This window comes from Coturnix japonica, chromosome 4 (genome assembly GCF_001577835.2).
Source record: "Coturnix japonica isolate 7356 chromosome 4, Coturnix japonica 2.1, whole genome shotgun sequence".
NCBI classification, from domain to species: domain Eukaryota; kingdom Metazoa; phylum Chordata; class Aves; order Galliformes; family Phasianidae; genus Coturnix; species Coturnix japonica.
In genome coordinates this window covers 72,402,929-72,425,094 of record NC_029519.1, presented here as the reverse complement: position 1 = coordinate 72,425,094, position 22,166 = coordinate 72,402,929, and the positions used below count along the sequence as shown (strand labels likewise).

Genomic DNA, 22,166 nt, shown 5'->3' with positions numbered 1-22,166 from the left:
AATGCCAAACCAATCATGCACAAGTAAGGTGCAGAACAAGCAAGCTCCATGTACGCAATCCTTCTGTCCTCTAATCCAGAGCAAGACAAGTCCAAAAAAAAGGGCGATTTGGACCAGGCTGCCAATCAGCCAAACAGCAACCTGGTATCTGTGTAAGTTTGCTACTCTTTAGTTTGACAGCAGAAAACAAAGCTCAAATCCAAGCAAGAAATATACCTTCACTGAAAGGAAGGACCAAAGAAAGCACTTAGCAGTATCGACTGGTTCATTCCAACCCTACTGCAAGGTGCATGGGACCGACTCGCTCAAACAGCCATTCCTTACTGCAATGGAGCAACGCTGTGTGGGCAGCGCATGTTCTGCGGCCAAACAGAACAAACAGGTGCCTTCACTATTGACATACGTCTATATGACTTCAGACGGCAGCTTTTAGGAGCTTTCTTTGCATTACTATTCAGATACAGCTGTATACTCAAGAATTTTGATGCATTAATTGTGTCATAATCTGAGCTGACAGAACCCTACCCCTACAATTAAAGCTGCCCTACTGCTCCAATGACAGTCTTCACTTGAGCAGGCAAATAACACACCAGTATTCAAGCTCTGTCAGTAGCATGTTCGTATTACATGGCCTCTTATATGAAAGCAGAAGGAAAAGTACATAGAAATGTTTTGCAAAGGCTGTTTCATCAAAGTTGCATATGAAATCTGAACAAAACTCTCACAGTCTTGGAGTTCACATTTGATAGCAGCCTCCAGTGCTCTGCTCTACATGAAGTGCTAAGCACGTATTTCCATTATGCCTGAGAAGAAAATCCCATACAAACAGAAATATTTTCCTATCCCAGCACTCGCAGGGATTTTACACACCAAATTAACACAAGTCACTCAAAAGACACTCTGCAAGGTGTGAAGCCCAACCTCTGTGATAACAGTCTTTGACAAATCAGTTATCAACTCTTTTTAATTTCTTTTTCAGAGTTTCTTGTTGGAGAGAAAACACCCACCTCTCTGTCCTCACAACAGACAAGGCCAATCTTAACAAGGAGACTACTATATAAGTAGCTTAAGTAATTAGAGCAAGGCCAGTTACTTTAACTACCCAGCTGGAAAGAACTCCCCATTTCCAGCTATAAAACATGACGGACAGACACTCCTTGTGAGAATTTCCAAATAAGAAATCACACACATCTCTCAATAGCTCGTGAAGACTGTATTCACTAAAATCCCAAAGTCAAAAACATGAGACAAAACTCCTACCAGACAACTGCTGCTTATTCCACAACTAAGTATGCTTTTTTCCTTACTTCAGATTTCATAACACTGATCAATGACCGCTAAGAAGCACTACAGCCAAATCACAAAGTGTCCTATAAAGAAAAGAGGATATAACCTTATGTGAACAAACACTTTACTACTGAGGCTACCTGAGAACAGATACTTCTCCTCAATACCACTGGACAACCTTTTCATGAAAAACAGTGGAAGACAACAACCAAGTATTTGTCCAAGGAAGGTGTAATTAAATCATTCTTCATTTAAACTGATAAAAACCCACAAAGAAAGCCCCTGTATGCGTACATGTTCTTACCAGACTACCAGCAGAGAGCGCAAACTGACTGAGAGCTCGTGCTGGGTAAGACATTCCCACATCTTGACCAGCTTTTTCCTCTTTAAATCCCGCTGATACAAACAAGATTTTGAAAGAACTTAAGAAAAGTACCTTTTTCCGTTGTTTCTAATCTTGGAAAACAGTGAACAAAGCCAAACCACAAAACCCTTTGAATTAATCTAAGGTTACCACTCCTATGTTTTATCAGCACCCAGAGGCCCGTGTAAAACCATGTGTTCACATGACACGGTTCTGAACAAATATTTTTATACAAAAATCAAACAGACTTCATGATTTCTTATAGATAAACCTAATAGTGAGACTTAGAGCAGCAGGAAGCATTGGAATAGGGGACTTAAATAAAATTAAACAACCAACAATCAATCACATCCTTTATTACTGTGCTTGTAGGTAAACTAAAGCATAACAGACTGCTTCTTGTAGGTGGTAACTCAGAAAGCAATCAAGCTGTCTGCAGGCTTAAATCCACAACATAGGAGTATACGCTCCAAAGGAACAAAAATTAGAGGACCTATATATTGAAGGAACCTGGAAACTAATAATAATTTCTTCCTATGATTTGCAAATAAAGGCTCCCAAGCCACCAACCTGCCCTTTACACACTGCTGTGCACCTACTGCAGGGAAGCACATTCCTCGATAAAGCTACAGATGCCAGCTACTCCATTCCTCCCTTTCCCAGAAGGGACAACCACAACATCTGTGCTTCCAGCGCACCATTCTGCCTAACGCTGTACGTTAACAACTGGAACAAACACAGCAACACACAGCAGTTGTCTTTAGCGCTGTTTCACACAACATTCATTACAGTGAGGGTGACGGAGCACTGGAACAGGCTGCCCAGGGAGGTGGTGGAGTCTCCTTCTCTGGAGATATTTAAGACCCGCCTGGACGCCTACCTGTGTGACATGGTGTAGGGAGCCTGCTTTGGCAGGGGGGTTGGACTCAATGATCTCTAGAGGTCCCTTCCAACCCCTACAATTCTGTGATTCTGTGATTCCCACTAACATTCTGTAAAATATGCCGGTATTTCACCTAGTTTACAATTAGAAGCTCTCGTTTCCTAAAGGTGTGGGACTTTTTGCTACAGTCTTTGACAACTGATGACAATTGCTCAAAGCATGACAAAGCAATCACAGCTTCCTTACTGCTTATAAATGTGGATATAGAAATCCACACACGTTTAACCAGGACACCTTTTAGAAGTAGCACTTCTTTGCAGAGTGGTTTTATTACAAACAAACAGGCAATGTTTCCTCTCCATGACAACTGCTTGTAGCAAAAACCCATGAATCCTATTTACTATAAATGAGAAGTGAGAACGTTTCTGTGTGTGGTCAATAACATCAAAATACGTATTCACATTAGTATATTTCAGTCCCCTCCAGAAAACTAAGTTTCAAAAAGCACAGTCACAGATGGCAAGAGAAGTCCAAAATTTCTCTTATGCATTATGGAAAACTCAGCAATTTTACCACTATTTGTTTTACTTCTTTCAGTGAAAAGCCTCAACAAATCCTTCATGTGCCAACCAATGGACCACACACTGGGGAGGGCACTGTCACAGCCGTGAAACAAAGCCTATTTACACTGCAGCAAACAATGGCATCTGTGTCCTTAATCAATTTCACATGGCACTTAAAAGACGTGAATTCAGAAGAAGTTGTTGTTTTTTAATCACATTCCTTGATGACCAAAGAAATCTGGCTCTACAGTTCTCAGAACGGGGACAACCTTTTCATGTGTTGATGATGTTTTGGTTTTACTGTACGACAGCAGAGCAGAGATTTGACTCATGACTAAGGCACCAAATACAGTAAAACAAAAAACACTGATAATATCTGCATTGCAAACAAACCTCTGCCTCCATCCCATGTCAGTCCATTCCTGCCAACAGGGCTCCAGAAGCATCGCTGTATTATAGCAAACGCAAATTAAAACGGCTGTCAGGAATCAAAGCAAGGAGGACTTTAATGAAGAAGCATATGAGCAGCTCTGCGAATTAACTTCCTGATAGACACAGATTTTCTCTTTTTAAGAAGTATTATCAGATGTTCAAGGTCAGTACAAGCTTGTTTCCAATGGACAGATATTTTACAGCTGTCTGATATCTACCCAGGCTGCTGTTTATGCTCTAGTTCTACAGTAACTCAGCCAAGTGGGAACCCACCTGGGACAGAACAGTGTGGGGATGTCACTGCGGGATGCTTCTCTTAAAAAAAATCTGCTTATTTTCCTAATGTTTATCCAAAGGAAAACCTGAAGCTGCTAATCCTGCATCAAAGCTTAATGGAATTACTCAAAGAATCCAAGATCTACTCAGTAAGCCTCATTTTCTTCACTCAGAGTGGTGACACACAGGAACAGGTTGCCCAAAGAAGTTACAGATGCCCCATCCCTGGAGGCATTCAAGGCCAGGCTGGATGTGGCTCTGGGCAGCCTGGTCTGGTGGCTGGCAACCCTGCACACAGCAGGGAGTTGAAACTGGGTGATCATTGTGGTCCTTTTCAACCCAGGCCATTCTATGCTTCTCACCTTCTTAGCAAATAAAAAGAGCACAGATATCAACAAAACAACACAGGGAAAGTCATCAGCACAGTTCTGTAAGACCTGCATTGCTTAACAAACATATAAGTGACCTGGAAGGTGGGATACATGGCACAGTGCTGAAGCTAAAGAATTACAGCAAGCCAGCAGGGACTGTGAACAGAGTAAGTGGAAAATGCAGGAGATGCTTATGAAATACAGTGACTGAGCAATGAAAATGCAAACAAAATTCAGCGTAGAGAAACTGGAAATGAGACAGGGCAGAAATAGTAATTTTGTGCTATTAATACTAAGTTCCTCATATAAAACAATGAGTTCTAAGTTCACTGTTGTTCCCAGGATCTAGTTCCTAAGCAGTACATTAGAAATCTCATGAAACTGCAAGCTTAGACTCTGCCGCAATCAAAAGATCAAACCACAGTAGAGAAACCAAAGTCATCTGTTCCACTGCACACACACGCAGTTCTGTAACGAATATACTTATAATTGTAGTCTGTGATTTCAGCTGCTTCTTACAGGGATTCCAAGGCAGGAACCACCCAAACTGATGAGGATGAACATCCAATAGGGCAGTGCAGGCGCAATAGTGCCCTGTCATGAGCTACATTCAGTGCCCCAAAACCCACTGTGCAGGGGCAGTCCACAGACAAAGGCATCACCTGTGTATAAATGAAAAGACTGGAAGAGGGGCGGTGATTAGTGAGAGCATGTTGGGTAGCGTGAATAGAGTATAAGGTGAAGATTACACTGGTTTGGGCTGGGATAGAATTAATTTTCAGCAGAGCAGAATGTGCCCTGCTGTGCTTTGACTTTGCAACCAAACCAGCTTTGATAATGCAGGGATGCCCAGGCTATCACCAAGCAGTGCTCACACACCTCGTCTTTCTCAGGCTGCCATGCCAGCAAAGAGAACAGGACTGCAAAAAGCCTGGGAGAGGACAGGGCCAGGACAGTTGGCTGCAGGGATGTCTCACACCATATGTTGTTCCCAGCAGTAAAAGCTGGGGGAAAGATGGCAGAGAGACGCACATTTTCAGTGGGAAGTTGCAATTCTTTATTTTGCTTTGCTTTCGCTTTACCATTCTGAACCTCTTCCCCACCCCACTGAGGGAAAGCGAGTGAGCGGCTGCGTGCTGTTAGCTGCCCACCGGTGTTATCTGCAACAGCTGCACAGAACTTTGGTCCTGGAATATCAGAACAGACGTGCCTCTCCATGGCCAGGGATTGCTCAATGCTCTGTTGTTTGGTTTTGTGCTTGTTTTTTTGGTTAACACGAGCTACATACAGAGCTTTACAAAACACGGATCAGGAATTCCTTGTCAAAAGATAATGAAGACACAAAATATATACAGAATATATACACACACATATGTATGTATTCAGATGGGCTACAAAAGCAATTGAACAGGAGAGATCCTTTGAAAGTTTCCAACAAGGCAAAACACATGAGGAAATCCCCCAGGCAGAAAACAGCGAGGGGCTGAGGGCAATTTGGGAGAAGTATCACATGTACTTTCCCCCTGTTCCTCTGTAACAGCTCACTTACAAATGCTGATGCAGACAAGAACTGGATTTGACAAAGCCTTTGTCTGAAGCAGTACAGTTGTTCTCATAAAACATTCATGTTCACCATAATACAAGAACACCACTCAGGAAAAAAAAAAAGGAGCTGGAGGAGTTCAATTAGCTGATCAGCTCACAGAGCTGCACGTTATTAACATACATGGACTTTGTTACAGGATGTCAGAACACCAATCCTGCCAAAGAGCAAAGCAAAAAGTGAGCTCTGGGGAGCAATTACTACTGGGCTGCAGAAGCAGCAAGCGATGCACCTGCACTGGGTTCAGCTGCACATCCAAGATCTCAGTGTTCTCAGTCACCAGAATATTCTCTGCTTCCTCAAAATAAACGTGTAACACAAGATGAAAAACCTACAGTATGTCAGTTTGAAAAAAGCAAGAGAGAAAAGCATGACCTAACAGCAAAAGCTGCAAGCGCTGTGAAGAACAGGCACAGCACACTGTGTGAGCCACACATCAGAACTCCGCCACTTTACAGAGGTACAAGGAGATCTGGAAGTGGTTTCACAAGACGACTCTATATGAACCTACAAGATTTGAACCTACAAGATTGAAAACACCACTTCACTTCTCCCCCGTTTAATTTGTTACTATCTAGGGTTGAATCTGGCACTAAAAGCTTACTTAAAGCTGCTGCTTGAACTCACTGGTCACTATTGGTGGGTCCCTCTTCAACAAACACAAATAAGCCATCAACTTTTGTTGTCACAAAGCCTCCACAACAGGTGTAGGAGAGGAAACGTCACTGTAACTCAGCAGACTTGCCTTTAAAACATGTAGTTCAGAGCAACAGCAGCCTGGAGACAACAAATACGGTTTGCTGTATGCTGAGGTGATGCAGTGGGAAGCGCTACACTGTTGTCAGCCTGGAACACTGTGGATCAGCCAAGAGTGGCAAACCCAAGAGAAACACCAGGTGCTAATTCAGAAGGAGGTATATATGTATGCCTCCAAAAAGCAGCCAGCGCCTCAAGTACTTCACAGCAACTCCCCAGACACTGCTATGATTTTGGTATCACACCACCGTCAGGTTTCAGACTGTTCTGTTTCATCTCTTTCTGCCAGTGAAGATGTCAGTATGATTTAAGTGTTTCAATCTGAAGTTGCAGATCCTATCAGCACACCAGGGCAAAGTCAGCGATGAACATCTCACCCTCTCACACACGTTACACAAAGGGAATACTTGGATGGATCGCTAGGGGGCCTGGGAGGAGCTGCGAGAACCCTCTTTGGCTGTAACTTCAAAGAGCAGACCTCGTCCATTGCTTTTATTCAGTCCCATGAGACATTTTTAACAGAGACAATTTATCAGAAGCTGTATCTTCTCCTACATACAAATACAAAAGCAACAGACGGCGTGTCGTGATTACCATCAATCACCATTCTTCAGCAACACTTTCTTAGGAAAACAGCAAAGATTAATAAAAACCAAATATATCAAAGATCACAAAGAATGCACATGCTCTAAGCTCAGTGGGACGTTTATCTTCAGGACTTCTGGTATATGGTATCTTCTTCAAGCTGCTTGCATCCTAAAAGATTTACTAATTTTTCTCCCTGCTAAAACACAGGCAGGGCTTAACAATGCAAACAGGGAGGACACAGTCACAGAATCACAGAATGACCCGGGTTGGAAGGGACCTCAAGGATCATGTAGTTCCAACCCCCCTGCCTGGCAGGGCCACCAAACATACACCTTTACTAGATCAGGTTGCCCAGGGCCCCGTCCAACCTGGTCTTGAACACCTCCAAGGACGGGGCATCCACAACCTCCCTGGGCAGCCTGTTCCAGGGCCTAACCACTCTCCTAGTGAAGAACTTCCCCAGTCAAATAGTGGGAAGACCAGAAAGAGGATCTGTTGGATCACTCCACTTTTTGCCCTCCTGATGCCTTGCATTCATCCAACTTCTGGAGTAGCCCGAGCTCTCTGTTACAACAGCTCCTTGTCAGAGTTCTCCCCACAGAATGACAGATAACAGGGGTTGGAAGGAACCTCTGGGGATCATCTAGTCCAATCCCCCTGACAAGCAGGGTCCCTACAGTACAGGGAAAGCATCCAGGTGGGTTTTTAACATCTCTAGAGAAGGAGATTCCACACCCTCTGTGGACAGCTCATTTCCCCCTCCAAGGAGCAGGGTAACGGCTCCCAGGCCTAAGCACCAAGCCCTGAAACAGCCTTACCTGAGTGTCACAGCACAGCACTGCCTGCCTCCTGCAGCACCAGCAGCCAAAGGAAGCACCAGGATGAAGCACTGAGCTGCCCTTCCCATCCATCAGAACACCACTGCATTAAGTAGCCTGCAGCCACTATTTGTGCAACTGTACAGCATTTAATTCAACTAATACAACATTTATTCGTGGGCATACTTTGCATCTTTCAGCTCGGGAGCGGAAAGGAGAATCCTGTATTCCAGACATGCAATAATTACTGTCCATTTAAAGGCAAAGGCATTTCTCCAGCTATTTATACTTTTAAAATTAATCATTTGGCTATATATAAATTCCTCCACAGTAAATGGCCACACTGTACAATCTATTTCATTAACATGTATGCAGCTCTTCCCTGAATGCTCCGTATTGAAGTTTGCTGTATTTGGCTGAGGTTTTCTATAGTGGGTCTATGACTCAAATGGTCAGTTACCATCCTTTAGAAAAGCTTCAAAATAGCCCCATGAGGGGTTTAAAAGAGAAACAGACTTGTATGACCACACAGACTTTTCAGTATCTCTTCATTAAGTGAAAATAATTGAAAATAACAGTGTATAAACTAAGCCGGTAGGGCAGGTTAATGTCACCCTTAAAAATCAAGTATTTGCTACTTCAAATGGTGTCTGGAGATTTGACTTACTAAAAATGCCAAGTGTTGAACTGTCACAAAAAGAGCAGGTCAGCACTACGCTGCTTCTCTTCCAGGAAGTTACGGGACTGTCAGCCAAGTTATTTCCTTCACAACTCAAGAACAAAGTTACTAAAACTGGAACTGTGAGGTTTCTCTCCAGCTGATAAGATACGCTGTGCAAAGAAGCTGGTAAAAAGAAACAGAACTATGTAAATACGAAAAGATAATAAACTAATAGCTGGACTTACAGAATCGCTTCACAACTCCTGTGTGACCCCACACAGCTCAACGTGACTCCCATAAAGCGGCTATGAAAACTCTGACAAAACAAAAGGCAGAACTCCTGCAGGGAGCTGTGCTCCGCTGCTCAACGCAACTACACGGCACTCAACTTCTAACCCAGGAGACAGAGGCAGGAGAATAGGAAGTCACTGAGCTGCAACCTTTAGCTAATTAGTAACAGTCGCTGGCTCAAATCTTCAGGCAGCTGAACTAAAATGCCATGAAAAAGCACAAGTCATTCCTTCAGCTTCCTAAGCAAAGCCGTCCGTCAGACAGTCGCTGGAAGCCGGCCCCATTCCTGCCAACATCCTCCAGCTCCCCCAGCTCGGCACGAGCCTCGTGCTCCCACTCAGCCGGAGCCCTCACATTTGTTTCAAGTTTGTAATAACTCACTGCGGTGTCACAAGGATTTAGTGAGAATTAATTACTCACTCAGTTGCAGCAATGTGCATTACCCATTTCTTCATTAGCAATGCTTCAAGCAGCCTTTTCCCTTTAGGCTAACACAACTATTTTCTTAAAAAGCATATATGACACATCTCAAAAACAGTGTCTTTAATCACCCTGTGTATGTTTTGGTACGTTTCGCCACTTTGCCGTTAAAGATTATCTCAATCCAAATCTTGGCTGAGCAAACATTACCTGGAATAACCCTACAGTGCACGTCTTGCAGCTGAGCTCTGCTGTTCTGATGCTGAAATGACAACAGTTCTATGAAAGCAGGCTTTATTTCCACTGCATTCAGCGAGCCCCTCGTCTCTCACTCTTATCTCCGGACTTCCTTTAACAGGACACAAAATCTTTCCTGCACTACAACCATGGTTCTCTTTGGAATCCTTCTGCAACCAAACTCGCTCTTCTAACCAAATGTGAAAAGCCGCCACTAAAACAACCCACGTGTAGTTTAATAATACATGAATAGTATAACCATTGCTCCTTCCCATACAGCATGTGAAACACAGGCACAACCAACAGAACCCTGTGCTTCCATCCATGCTGTGACACAGCTGACAGAGCAGCGCGGGTCTCTTCAGTCTCAGCCCAGGGTTCAGGGAAGACTCCTGGAAGGACAGATGCCAAAGCAGTCACACGGCAGCTCAGTTGTCCTGCATGGATTCTGATAACACCACTGTGATTAAATCCAGATAACTGCACACGGAATTATAGAGGAAATAGATTAGAAATGACAATGCTTTTGTAACTTACAATACAGCTACAGAAGGAGCTTCTAGTGAGAACTTTGGGAGATGAGAAGCTTTCTACTGAATGCTACTGAATGTCAGAAACTGCCTGATGATAAAACACACATTCCATCCATCCATCACTCAGCATCCACTACAGACGTGCCCAACCAGTTGCTGGAAAAGTCCAGCAGCCTCTCCAGTAACAGAAGAGGAAGCTGCTGGTACCGAACTCTTCCTACTAAATGCTCAAGAAGTCCCACAGTTACTTGATATTTCTGCCTGACAAAAGGCTGATCAATGACTTCCAAATTACTCCTTTCCCTCACAGTAGCCAATTTTTTAACTATATACTTAAGTGCAACCAAGCATTCAAAGATTCATTTGAATGTGTTTATTTTGCATCATGAAATTACTGAGAAAATACCTTGGAAAAACAACTACAAGACAAACAATCCAAAGACAACTCATTTCTGTACCGATATTCACAAAAGACCAATGAGCCTGGCACTGCTCCTGAGCTGAACTGTATGATTCCAATCTCTGTCCCACGACACAGAAGGCAATCCCAATAAAAAAGGCCTTATGAACAAGCTCCCAGGATCCCATTAGTGTTCCAGGCTCCCCCAGCAGTGCAGCTGTCTAGAACAATCCCTGCTACCTCTCAGCCTATGGAAATTCTAAGCCTTGCTGTCCTCATCACACTCTGCTTCACCATCCGTTACCACTCGTCACCTTACATTAATAAGTTATTACCACTGCAGAATTGTAGGGGCTTCGCTTTATTCCACCAGACAAGTATGAAAGATGTGCTGTCAAGGTGTGTCTGAAGAATAAAGGGCAAAATAAATAAAAGCAGCAAGCTACAAAGGAGTAAATGGAAATGGGGGTCTCTTTCTCACACCATCTACAGGAAGCCCTAGAATTATATATACCTTTGAATATATTATCATTTAGATGGGCTTAGAGGTGATATTTAACATATACCACTTTCAATACCCATCATTAAGCGATTCTGAATGCTCCTTTAAGCAGAGTCTGAAGTGGCAGATGATTTTGCTCAGTTTGAACTGAATAACTAGGATTCCTACTGGGGCTCTGTGATACTATGGCAGCTTAGGAAGGACAAGGAGGGAAGCTGACACTCAGTTATAAGCAGTGTACAGATCCCACTTCGTCCCTCTTCCTGCTAGAACGCATAGCAAAGCAGCAAAGGAAAATGCTGACATCCTTTTACTCCTATGGAATTTCTCTTACTCAGAAGAACAATGAATAGCAACAAGAGGGAAAGCAGTGGGGGGTGCAGGCTATGGAATCAGCATATTAAGGTAACAGATGTTCAAGACCTCCTATCTTTCCTCTGGGGTCACATATCAATCTGTTCTCCTCTTCCTCTCGATTCACCTGCTGATGAGCAGAAGGGCCATGGGGTCACGTAGCTCATGTCAATCTGCACAACCCGCAGTCTACAAGCATCATTACCTCCAACAGTGCACAAAACAGACAAACTGAGATTAAGTTCCATTGCTGTCAGCACGGGAACACCTGCTACACACAACGAGGCATGGACAGCAACTGCTGAGGTTTTCCACACAGAGTTCAAAGCAGGATTTTCCCCTAGAATTCTTGGAACGTGGAGGACATGACACACGTATAAGGAACTGCTTGTCTTCATTCATGTCATCTACTTCCTCTCTGGCATCTCAGTGCTGGAGTTTGGGGATTTTGACACACACACACAACAAACTTTATTAATCGCAAGGGAAGGGTTGTACACGACCATTTTAGCACATCCATACTGACAAGAAGCAGCAGATGGAGGATCAGTACAAAATAAAATCCGCAGAGTTACACATCAAGTAACGAGCAAGTTACGTGTCATTTACTTTTATAAGGAATATTTCTGTCTTCAGCAATAAATCTAAGAAAGGCCATTTCAGATGGGCAGGGACCACAAGCAGCCTGCATTGCTTGGGATCGGGTGCTGTGGTGAAATAACTTGCTTCATACAATTACCCGCTGAATCACAGCAAGCTCACCTGTGACAGCTGGGACACCCAATTTGATCTGCAATTTCCTCTTCATCACAGCGACACAAAGTCGTGCGTGCGAAAAAAAAAAGGCCATAAAGCCCAGCATTCCGAAGGGCTGGCAGGGAAACCTGCTGCACACACCGCAGTGTCCTCAGCTCCACTCCTATCAGCTACAACCCCACAGACGGAAAACGAGGGACCGCAGGAATGCCTGCTCTTAAGAGGACAAACGGCACCGTCCTCACCCTTCACATAAGCGCCAGGTACCGCAACGAGCCATTAAAACAAAGACAAAACGGGGCAGCGCACCGCGGTCCCACTTCTCTCAAAGTTTAGGAGGGTGGCCGCGCTCCGGGCAGCGCAGCCCGTGTGAAGCCGGCTCCGTCCGTCGGGCTGGATGCTGGGCCGGACGGCTGCCGCGTTCAGCCGTAACCTTCGGCAAACCTTGGCCCCCGCCCCGCCCGCCGCCCGCCAGCGGCTGCGGCCCAGCCGGGCCCGCCCCGCGCGGCCATAGGACGCGGCTGCCGTCACTCCGCCGTCAGCCGAGCCCCGCCCCCCGCCGGCGGCAGCCCGAGCCTTTCTGTCCGCCTTTTGCCTTCAATAGGCCCCTAAAGGACAATGCTGCCGGGAGGGGAAAGAAAAGAGGCGGGGGGGGAAGAGAAAGAAAAAAGCGGCTCCGAGTCCCGCCGGCCGCCTCCCGCCTGAAGCCCAGGAGCTGCCCGCACCGCCCCGAGCCGCAGCGCTCAGCCCCGCTGCGCTGCCCGGAGCCGGCGGAGCGCGGCCGAAAGGTCACGGCGGGGCCCGCGCTGCGCTGCGCTGTCACGACCAACCGAGCTCCGGCCGTCCCCGCCCGCCCTGCAGCTCTGCCCTGAGCTCTGCCCTGAGCTCTGCCCTGAGCTCTGCCCTGCAGCTTCCAGCTCTGCCCCCCCGGGTGCGCCCGGCCCGCGCTGCGGCTCCCCCCGCCCTTCACCTGGCGCCGGGACCCCGCGGGTCGGATCGGAACGATGCGGGCGGGGCCGGGCCGGCCGCCAGCCGCTCGTACCGGGGCACCCCGGGCCGGGCCCCCGGCCCCGCCTCCCGGCCCTGCCCGCCGCCGGCGCTCGCTGTCACCCCCCAGCCGGCCCCTCTCTCCCCTCCCGCCGCTTCCACTCCCCGCTCCCCCGCCCGGCCCGTGGAGCCGTCCTCCCGCCGCCCGGCCCCGCGGCTCCTCCTCTAGCTTCCCGCCGGCACACGGAGGGAGCGAGGGAGGCCTCCCCGGCCGGGCCCGGCCCTCGGTGCGGCGGCGGCGGCAATGGAGGCCCCGTCCCCGTCCCCTCGCCGCCCCGGCCCTGCCCCTCCCGCCGCTCATCCCGGGCTTTACCTGCCGTGGCGGCGCGGCGCGGGGGCCCGGGGCCTCTGGCAGCCGGAGGAGGCGGCGGACTCCGTCCCGCTGCGGCCGTCCCCGAGTGAGGCGGGCGGGACGGAGCCGGGACCTGCCCCGGGAGGCGTTACGTAAACCGGCGGCGGCGGCGGCTCCCAGCGCCACGGGGAGGGAGGGAGAGAGGGAGGGGAGAAGGGGAGGGGGGGGGAGGCGGCCGTTCCGTCACCCGGCAACAGGACTCAGCTCCCCGGCGGACCGCGCCGCAGGCCCCGCCCCGGATCCTTCCGCCCAGAGGGCGGCCCCGATCCCGCCGCCCAAGTGCGGGGCTGAGGGGACGGGAGAGGAGCGGAGAGGGAGAGCAGAGCGGCTGCATGGCGGCAGGAAGGGCGGGACGGGACGGGAAATGTCCCTTTGGGCCGCCTGGGTGTTGCGGCCCCGCCCGGTGGGGGAGCGCCTGAGGAGAAAAGGGGCGGGAGGAGCCCGGGGATGGAATGTGGAGGAGAAGGAAGTGGGGATAATGACGGAGTGACACCGTGTGCGGGCACTGCGAGGGCACGGTGTGAGAATAGAGTGGGTGAGGGAGCCGGGCTGAAATGAAAGGCTGCTATTGGGAGCCGCTGTGAGGAGATGAGAAACTTTTATCCCCGTGGATGAAGCGCCGGGTTCGTCAGAGCTGTGTGTGCACCGAGGGGTGATGAAAGAGCAGCACTTTTAGTGTGGTGGATGGATGAAAGTAGGCCGCGGTGAGACTGAAAATACGACGAGGGCGGCACACCGCAGTGCTAATTAAGCGTCTTAATTGGGGAAATAATAACGCCCTCTTGGATGTGTGTTGGGTCTGTTCATTTCTCAGCTGTATGAGCACACGCAGGTGCAAGGAAAGTCAGTATTATGTAAGATGCCAAAGTCAGACCGTGTCATTCTGAGGGTTTTCCCTTTACTCACAGCCATTAACCAGGCTCATGCTACCACTGCTGTCCATGCTGAAACCACGCTCCCCACTGACAAGATGATCCCGCAGCTGGGTGTGGGCATTCCAGAGAGTTAAACCTGTGTATGAAAACTCATAGAAACCACGAATGTGTGCCAAGGTAGTGGCCACTGCCTCCCCACCCACGTACTTATTTGTGATACACGACAACAGCATTACTCTTATTTCTCCTTAATTTTCATTTTTAGCCAGGAATTGGTTTTGGTTTTTTTTTTAGCTGTTCTTTACCAAGCACCACATTTAGTTGTACATTTGATTTAGCTGAGCAAATAAACCTATCTTTAAAGTTAAATGTGCGGGACTGTGTGACTGCATGAGCTACTGACGTTGTCCTGAATGCTGCCGAGGCAGTAATTGGTGTCATATGAACATGGAGTTAATCAGCACAGCTTCTTCCAAACCTTGACAGAGTATTATGGGAGTGCTCTGAAGAGAAAGCAGCGCTTCAAACCCCGTGCTGGAAGAGCGGAGTCATTCCGTGAGCTGTTTAATTACTGTTTCACTTATTTTCTTGTTCAGAAGAGCTGAAACTGAAAACGGAAAAGCTTGGGGAAATATCCTGCTGACTGTTTTCTGCTGAGTCACTCCACGGCTTTATCGAAAGCACTTCACCAGCACAGCAATACGACCCGTGCCAATCAAAATCACATCTCCTTTTGTTTTCAAGCTCGGAATCTGAGTTCCCTTTTTGAAGATAGAAATAAAATACAGTAAAATGTGGGACACCTGCGATTTGTGTGAGGTGAAAATTGGCACCACTTCCAACTGATCTCCACACAGGCTGCTGTGAACATTTTCAATGTATTAGCAATGTATATTACAGGTACAAATCCACTTACCTTATTTAACTCTTTCTATGGCTTTCCTGTGTTAAAAGCTCTGTGCAATGGCCAAACGCTCTGATTATCAGTGTTCTTCTAATGCAGGAAGCCCGAGCATGCAAGCAAATGACAGATTATTCTGAATATTCACATAGTTGCTGCGTGAGGTTTCAAATCCACAGTCCTGCCTTTGTGGCCAGGTCTCATTAACACTGATAGTGGATTTTTTTGTTTGCTTGTTGGTTTATGATGAGTTTTCTTTTCCTAACAGCCAACCAGATTCCGGTCTCCCTTTGGCAAGCGTTTCAGAAACAGCTGGTACGTGACCATATGCTGTGCTGGCACCTCTGTGAGCTTATTTCCCACTTGTCCTCCTGGTCAATCAGAGCCGCTCCATGTGCTGAAGGACAGCTGGTCCCTTGGCATGTGAAGCAGCTAATGAACTTTTCCTCTGAAAAACCGTGGGGGTAGACAGTGCTAACTCGCATCATTGGGGTTTTGTTTCTGTTCTTTTACTTTTTGAACTGATATCAGAGGTGAAGGCTCTACAAAGGAACGATGTATGACAGTCTACGCACAGCACAGCACGAACAACGAGGTGGGTGTGAATTGTAGGTAACTACACTTGTTTGGAAAATCAAGAGCAAGTGATCTGTGCTGAAAATAATGCTGAATAGACGCTGAGTGACTGATAATCTGTGCCTCTAGCTGTCAGCATCAGCAAGTACCACTGTTTCCCTTTTTCATTCTGACCCCTGCTGGATGGGGTCTCCAATGAAATTCTTAGAAAATTACAAACTTCACCGTGTAAGATTTTCTCCTATTCAGGTCCATATTAAAGTAGGAATTGCACAGCAGATCAGCAGTACAGTATGTGGGGGCTTGTCAGCATTTACTCCCAGACATACGTCATATTTCTCTGCAATTGGTCAGTTTGTAATATTCCCTGAAATTTCCAGCTAGGTGCAATTAAAAGCTGAATTTCCTTGAGCAGGGCTTCTGTATCACTTAATTGTAATTCCTGAGAACCAGTCAGTTGACAGTCCCCTGTTGCTCACCCGTCATTAACGGTTCATGTAAAATACTTGACAGAAACAGTCTGTCCATTCAGCATTTTAGAAACGGAGATGGAGCAACATCCATGAGAGAATAAATGTAGTTTAAGAACAACAACAACAACAAATTAACAAAGGGTGCAAGGTCTAAATCCAAACATACACATACATCCAGAAAATGGACCATCAAAAGCAATGCAATGCAAGGAACGTCCAGCACATAAACAGTGTATTTGACTGGCTATCATGACATACTGTATATAATTACCTTTTTGAAACTACTTTGCGTAATTGCGTGAAGGCTTGCATAACTTTTTTAGTACCCTTCACAGTCAATTTCAGGTTTTGAATGAAGAGCCTTGCAAAATGTTCACACCTCCCAGAAGTAATAACTGAATTCAAACAACACATTCAAACGGCATTCCTCAGCACCAGATCAGGTTGCAGATTGCTTTTAACTGATCCTTCCTTCCTAATAATACCACTGTGCAGTGTAAGAGCTAGTAGGAGTTACCCACAGCAGCAGGGGGCCGCTTTCTGGTTGGCATCGAGGACCTCATGTACATGAATGGAGAACAATGTAAATGTTAGTCAGATCTGCATTAGGCCACTCAGACGGTCTTACTTTCAGATTTTGCTGTTAACAGGTTTCAGTATTATTAAAGGGGGCACATTAACATGGTTAGTTTAGAAGTCCTGAGTCACTGGAAAAATCAATTTCACAATTCAAAGAGTTTTTTGCTTTGTTTCATTTCATTTTTCCAATTTAATTCAATTACATTACTTTAATTAATTACAACAATACCTTGAGGAGCCTTCAGGAAGCCCAAAATAATACCCGCACAGGCCTCTGTCACAGCATGCTGCTTTGTGTGCACAGCAGACCACCTGAAGTCTATCGTAAGAAATAGTCAGACGTGAAAGAGCTGTGAGAATTGCCTACGATGCTTTGGCCAAACAGCCAAGCAATAGGGAAGATAGATAGAAAATCCTACACAATGAATGTAGAAGCCCAAGCGCCCAGACACAATGAAACAATAAAGCAAGGAACAGCTTTTACTAGTGGCGTAATGGAAAGACCACAGAAGTGTAGCGTTATAAAAGAGGAATACTTTTCACAAGTGGTGAAATACACAGGAAGCCTTACATGTGATAGCGTTTCAAGGACAATCACTGTAAGATACATCAACATCTCAAAAGCTGATCTTATTTTCGTAGAGCCTACGTCGAAAAGTTCGATGTCATAATGAGATACTAATTCAATTGCATTATATTTGTTGCTACATCAGCTACTTGTCAAGCCATTAAGTTAATTACATTTTAAGTTTTAGACTAGATGAAACACATTATGACATCTGTTTTCTCCTATTTACTACAGCATTCCTGAATTACCATGTTGGAAATGTCTGAGGTTTTGGCAGCTTGCTGTCTTACAAATAGTCCATGAATACAATTAACCATCCTTGAGTAGCCTGCAGCATCAGCAGCCGGTCCTTGCCTTACTCATCAGAAATACAATTATTGTTGCACAGTAATTCCACCAAGCAGTTTTCTTTTTGGATACTGACTGTATTTTCAGTCAGTGAGAATGCTGAGAACAGGGCTAGTCACACTGTATTGTATCTGGCCATAGGTTTTTGAATGAATATATTGGAAGAATAGACTTAGTGATTCAGTCTTCATTAATCGCTTACATGAAATGGAAACTGACATAAACATGGAATTATATCGTGTTCTTAATGTAGTTGTCCTGGCATTATTCTTTTTTTAACCAGTGCATCAGCATTCTCTTAACATGATATTCTGTTGCATACTCTGGTAATAGAAAAGATCCTTTGTGTATTAATGGCTTGCTGTCCTGACACTTTGGCATTCTGTTTTGGCTGATCAAAAAAAAACCTTTCTTATCTGATCCTATGGCAAAGAATAATAATGGTGCAGCAGCAGAGGGGAGACCCGCCATTGCTTTCACTGATAACCTGAGAAGCGTTACCATTAAGTACTAATTTCATAGGTGGTGAAGAAGCATTAAGAGTGACCAATCAATAGCAGCAACCACTCCAAGGAGTTCATATTGAATAGGGGAAAAGCCAAGTTTGACAGAAGCAGGGTATTGAATCCCAACTGGAAGAACATCTACTGTTGTAGTTGAAATATAGCACCTGAACTTCCAATACTGTAAGTACAGCAAGGAGAGTCATCTAGATTGTGTGACTGACTTCAGGGCTGTCAGGCTGAAATAGAACTGGGCATCCTGAGAGAAGGAAAGCACATTTTTTCTGCCAAGATGTCAATAATATTTTGATGCTTTTCAACTGCACTGATGTGCCATCTGAAGTATCTTTGTTTGCCTTGAAATTCCAACTTAACTACATTTAGATGCTCATTTGAGTCAGTATCCAGAGTGATAAGAATTGTCAGGCAAGGGCATTGTTTCATGGCTTGTTGTCATATTACAATTTTTGAAGCTTTTCTTCCTGGGAGCCTCTTTCTCAGAGGCAAGTTCCTCTGTACAGTGAACAGTGCTGCACTGCACAGTTGTTCAGGTAGGAAATGAAATCCTTAAAAAACAGGTGGAGAACTCCATTCATAACCACTGTGCAAAGAAGTTATTTCCATATCTGGAACTGATGCATTGCTGTGCCAGGAAACTACTATAAAATTTCTTTCACAGCCAGTTAAAAAATGTAAGACCTTGTAAAAAGGGATTCAGTGCACCTGTATGAAGCACCGGCTGCTTCGCCCTTATTGCCTGGGGCTGCGAGCTGACTCAGGACTCCCATATACTGACGTGGAGTTCTGCATGGAGGTCTTCAGTGGAAAAAGCTATTGAAATCACCTGAAGAGTGAGCAGGTTTGGCTTTGCCGGAAGTATCTCTGGCCACCAAAACATTTTTAAGAGTAAATAGGATAATGAAGCCTACCAAAACAGGCTTTGACTCCCTGTCTTCCAATGCTAAAAATACTTTTTTAAAATGAGAAGTCCGCATGCAGTTTAGTCAACTCCATAATGCAAAATGTAAATACTGTTCCTATCTCACGTGTGAGCTACTGAGAGTTACTGGGAGGGCAGATATGGGCCTCATCCGAAGCTATTCTCTAGGCTGCTGGTGAGAGGAGTCAACTGGAAGAGTTCTCTCCACAGGCAGAACAAGGCTGCTAGTGCCAGCTGGAAGCACTAAATGGATTCTGAGTTAAATTCAATGCTGTTTGTGGTTACTAGATGTGGGAATGGGCACTCGGGATGAGTTTAGACTCTTCTTTCTCAATAACAAATTTAAGAGTTCATTTTGGGATGCATATAAGTATGTAAGTGTGGAAGACTTTGCAGAAAGTGTTGCAGTCCGACACAGAAGCTAGCAAATTTTTAGCTCTTCCATGGATAATAAGTGACCTAAATAGCCAAATTACATTTTAGGCACCATGCAAATTGAACTATTATAAAGTAGGAAGACCACCAAGTAGTGATAGGCATTTATGACTGAATTGTATTTGTTTTCTCTTCTTAAAGACATGCACATATGGAAAAGTATGGAAGGCAGCTTCTTTCCATACAGTCCCTCAGATTTCGGAGTGAGAGGGTAAATTCCCATCATTTCGAATCACTCCCTTGAGATATCTGATACATTTTCTGTGCCTCTGAGTGCTATTTCTTCTCTGAATGAGGTTAACTGTATATATATTATAGTAGTTTTCAAATTCCTTGTCTCATAGATTTAGCACCAACTGCCTGGGAATGCAGTGTGCAGAGAAATAAGGCATTCAGATGCAGTTTCTTTTCAGCATACTCATTAATTGACTCTTCAAGACAGTCACTGTCATTACTTATAACAAGGGTGTTTCGGAAACTTATGTGAGCTAATGACAGGGAGAAATACTTCCTAAATACTTTGAAAGTATTGTCCCATTTTACAAAGAAGGCCTCAATGATAGCTAAGCTGGAATTTAATAACTGCCCAATTTAACTGGGGCTGGGGCTCTCATGCAAACTTAAGACAAGTGCTTATGTTTTGTTCTCGGATTTTGAGTGTGTGACTGTGTCAGCTATTCTGCTTGCCCTATTCCCTGAGATGATAACCAGCTTTCATGACTATTTTTTTTTACATTCTTTTTTTTTTTTTTTACCTGAAAATGCAGAGAACATTTTAACACATTTATTTTTTCCAGCTCACATTCCATTTCAGGGATTCACCTGACGTATGTCTCACAGAATGTAGCCAGGTTTTCAGTTTATGCAGAGGCAGGTTCAATCAGCATACTTCTTTGCTTGCAATCTTGATTTGGGGAAGGGGGGATTTCTTCTAATTCTGTAATGATTAGGTTCTCCAGTGCACTTCTCTTATTTTCTGTGGTGGTAGGTTTTGTAATGTCAGCTGATATTATATTCCTTTGGCACACCTATCATTTGCATGCGCATAAGGCACTGAAGGTGCTCATTATTTTCAGCTAACAAGTAATCTTGTTCCCACTTAATTTGAAATACATTGTTCTCTGTATCCTCATTTTGACTTCTACAGTTACTTGCCTCATTGCATTTGGATTGCACTGCACCGTGTTTTAATACATCATATTCAAAATCTGCAAGATAAAACATCACAACAAATAGCTACGCAGATATAATTGCAATGGAAACATTATGGCAGCTAGGGAAGTTATCATGATTCATCACCCATCAAGTGTACTTCATCGTGGGCACAGTGGGCAGTACAGTGCTGCTCCGTTGAGTGGAAGCTCAGCAGCATCCACAGGCTCTAATGGAGAGGGCTGTACCAACACGTTTCTGCACTTACTCACAGCAGCAGAGCTCTCTACAGACAGGCTCTTGTGCTAATACTATTGCAGCAGCAACCTATTCTCAGAATGAGTTGAGAAGGTTCATCAGAGGTTCACACACCTGCATTCTCCACTTTTTCAATGCTGGAGGACAAATTTGTATGCCAGCCTGCTTGCTAAATGATAGCAAACCACTCCTTCACGTGGAAGCAGCAACTTCTGCTGAGATTCATGCGCCTCCCGAATTAGTCATTTCCTTTCATCTCCTCTCCAAGATTGTACAGGATGGTAATGATAGTATGAAAGGAATTGTCCTGTGGGATGCATTTGGCTTGCACAACACCCACAGCAGCGTATCATATTTGCAGACAGTATCAGTTGCTGTTTGCAGGGGCTGAATGTCTCAGGAAGAGATGAACATAGTGCCAACAAAAGAACTAAGTTTAGTAGTTTATCTAGTTTGGAAAGTTTAATTATTTCAGCTATAAATCATCATTTTTTTTTCCTACGTAAGGGTTGTTTCTTTCACTTTCAGTCCCATTTCCATATGACATCAAATAAAAAAGGAACATGTACACTGCAGTGTAAGTGAGTTCACAAAAAGTCATAGCAGAGAATTGTATTGAAAAGCTGGCTCTGAAAATAAAGCAGTAAATGAAAAATAGAATCTGCATTTAGTTTTTGCAGTAAATAGCATGCACAGTAATTCTCAGTGTGTGTGTGCTCATTAGGGGAATGACCATATAAGTTCTGTCACATTTAGAGCCTATAGCATATATATGTTTCCCACCCTCAGAATACTGCCATGTTAGTCATAGACTTCCGGAAAGCACAGAATCGCAGTGTTACAGCCAGTTTTTCAATGTAGGAAAATGTCAGAGATTCGAATACACAGAGATGAATCTATAGTTAATATCCATGAATCCCTTACTCCTCCAGGAAGAAGAAAATACTGGTTGCCAGATTTGTTGCACAGGTCCATCTAAATAATAGCAGATATCCAAAAAATTACGTGTATTAGCTAGTATATATTCATGTCTAGAAATTATGCTGGTATCGCAGATAGAAGTG

General features: G+C 45.0%; 1 protein-coding gene across 3 annotated transcripts in view; it reads right to left on the bottom strand.

The window, feature by feature from the left end:
* Positions 1–13,625, bottom strand: part of KIAA0232 (KIAA0232 ortholog) — a 53,026-nt gene extending 39,401 nt beyond the window's left edge. For 2 of the 3 annotated variants that reach the window (XM_015862599.2, XM_015862603.2), the window contains exon 1: positions 13,456–13,624. The gene's annotated coding sequence lies outside the window, so the exon portion shown is untranslated. Of the gene's footprint in view, positions 1–13,455 lie in introns of all 3 variants that reach the window. The other variant, XM_015862598.2, reaches the window with a different exon arrangement.
* Between the last annotated feature and the right edge of the window lie 8,541 nt (positions 13,626–22,166).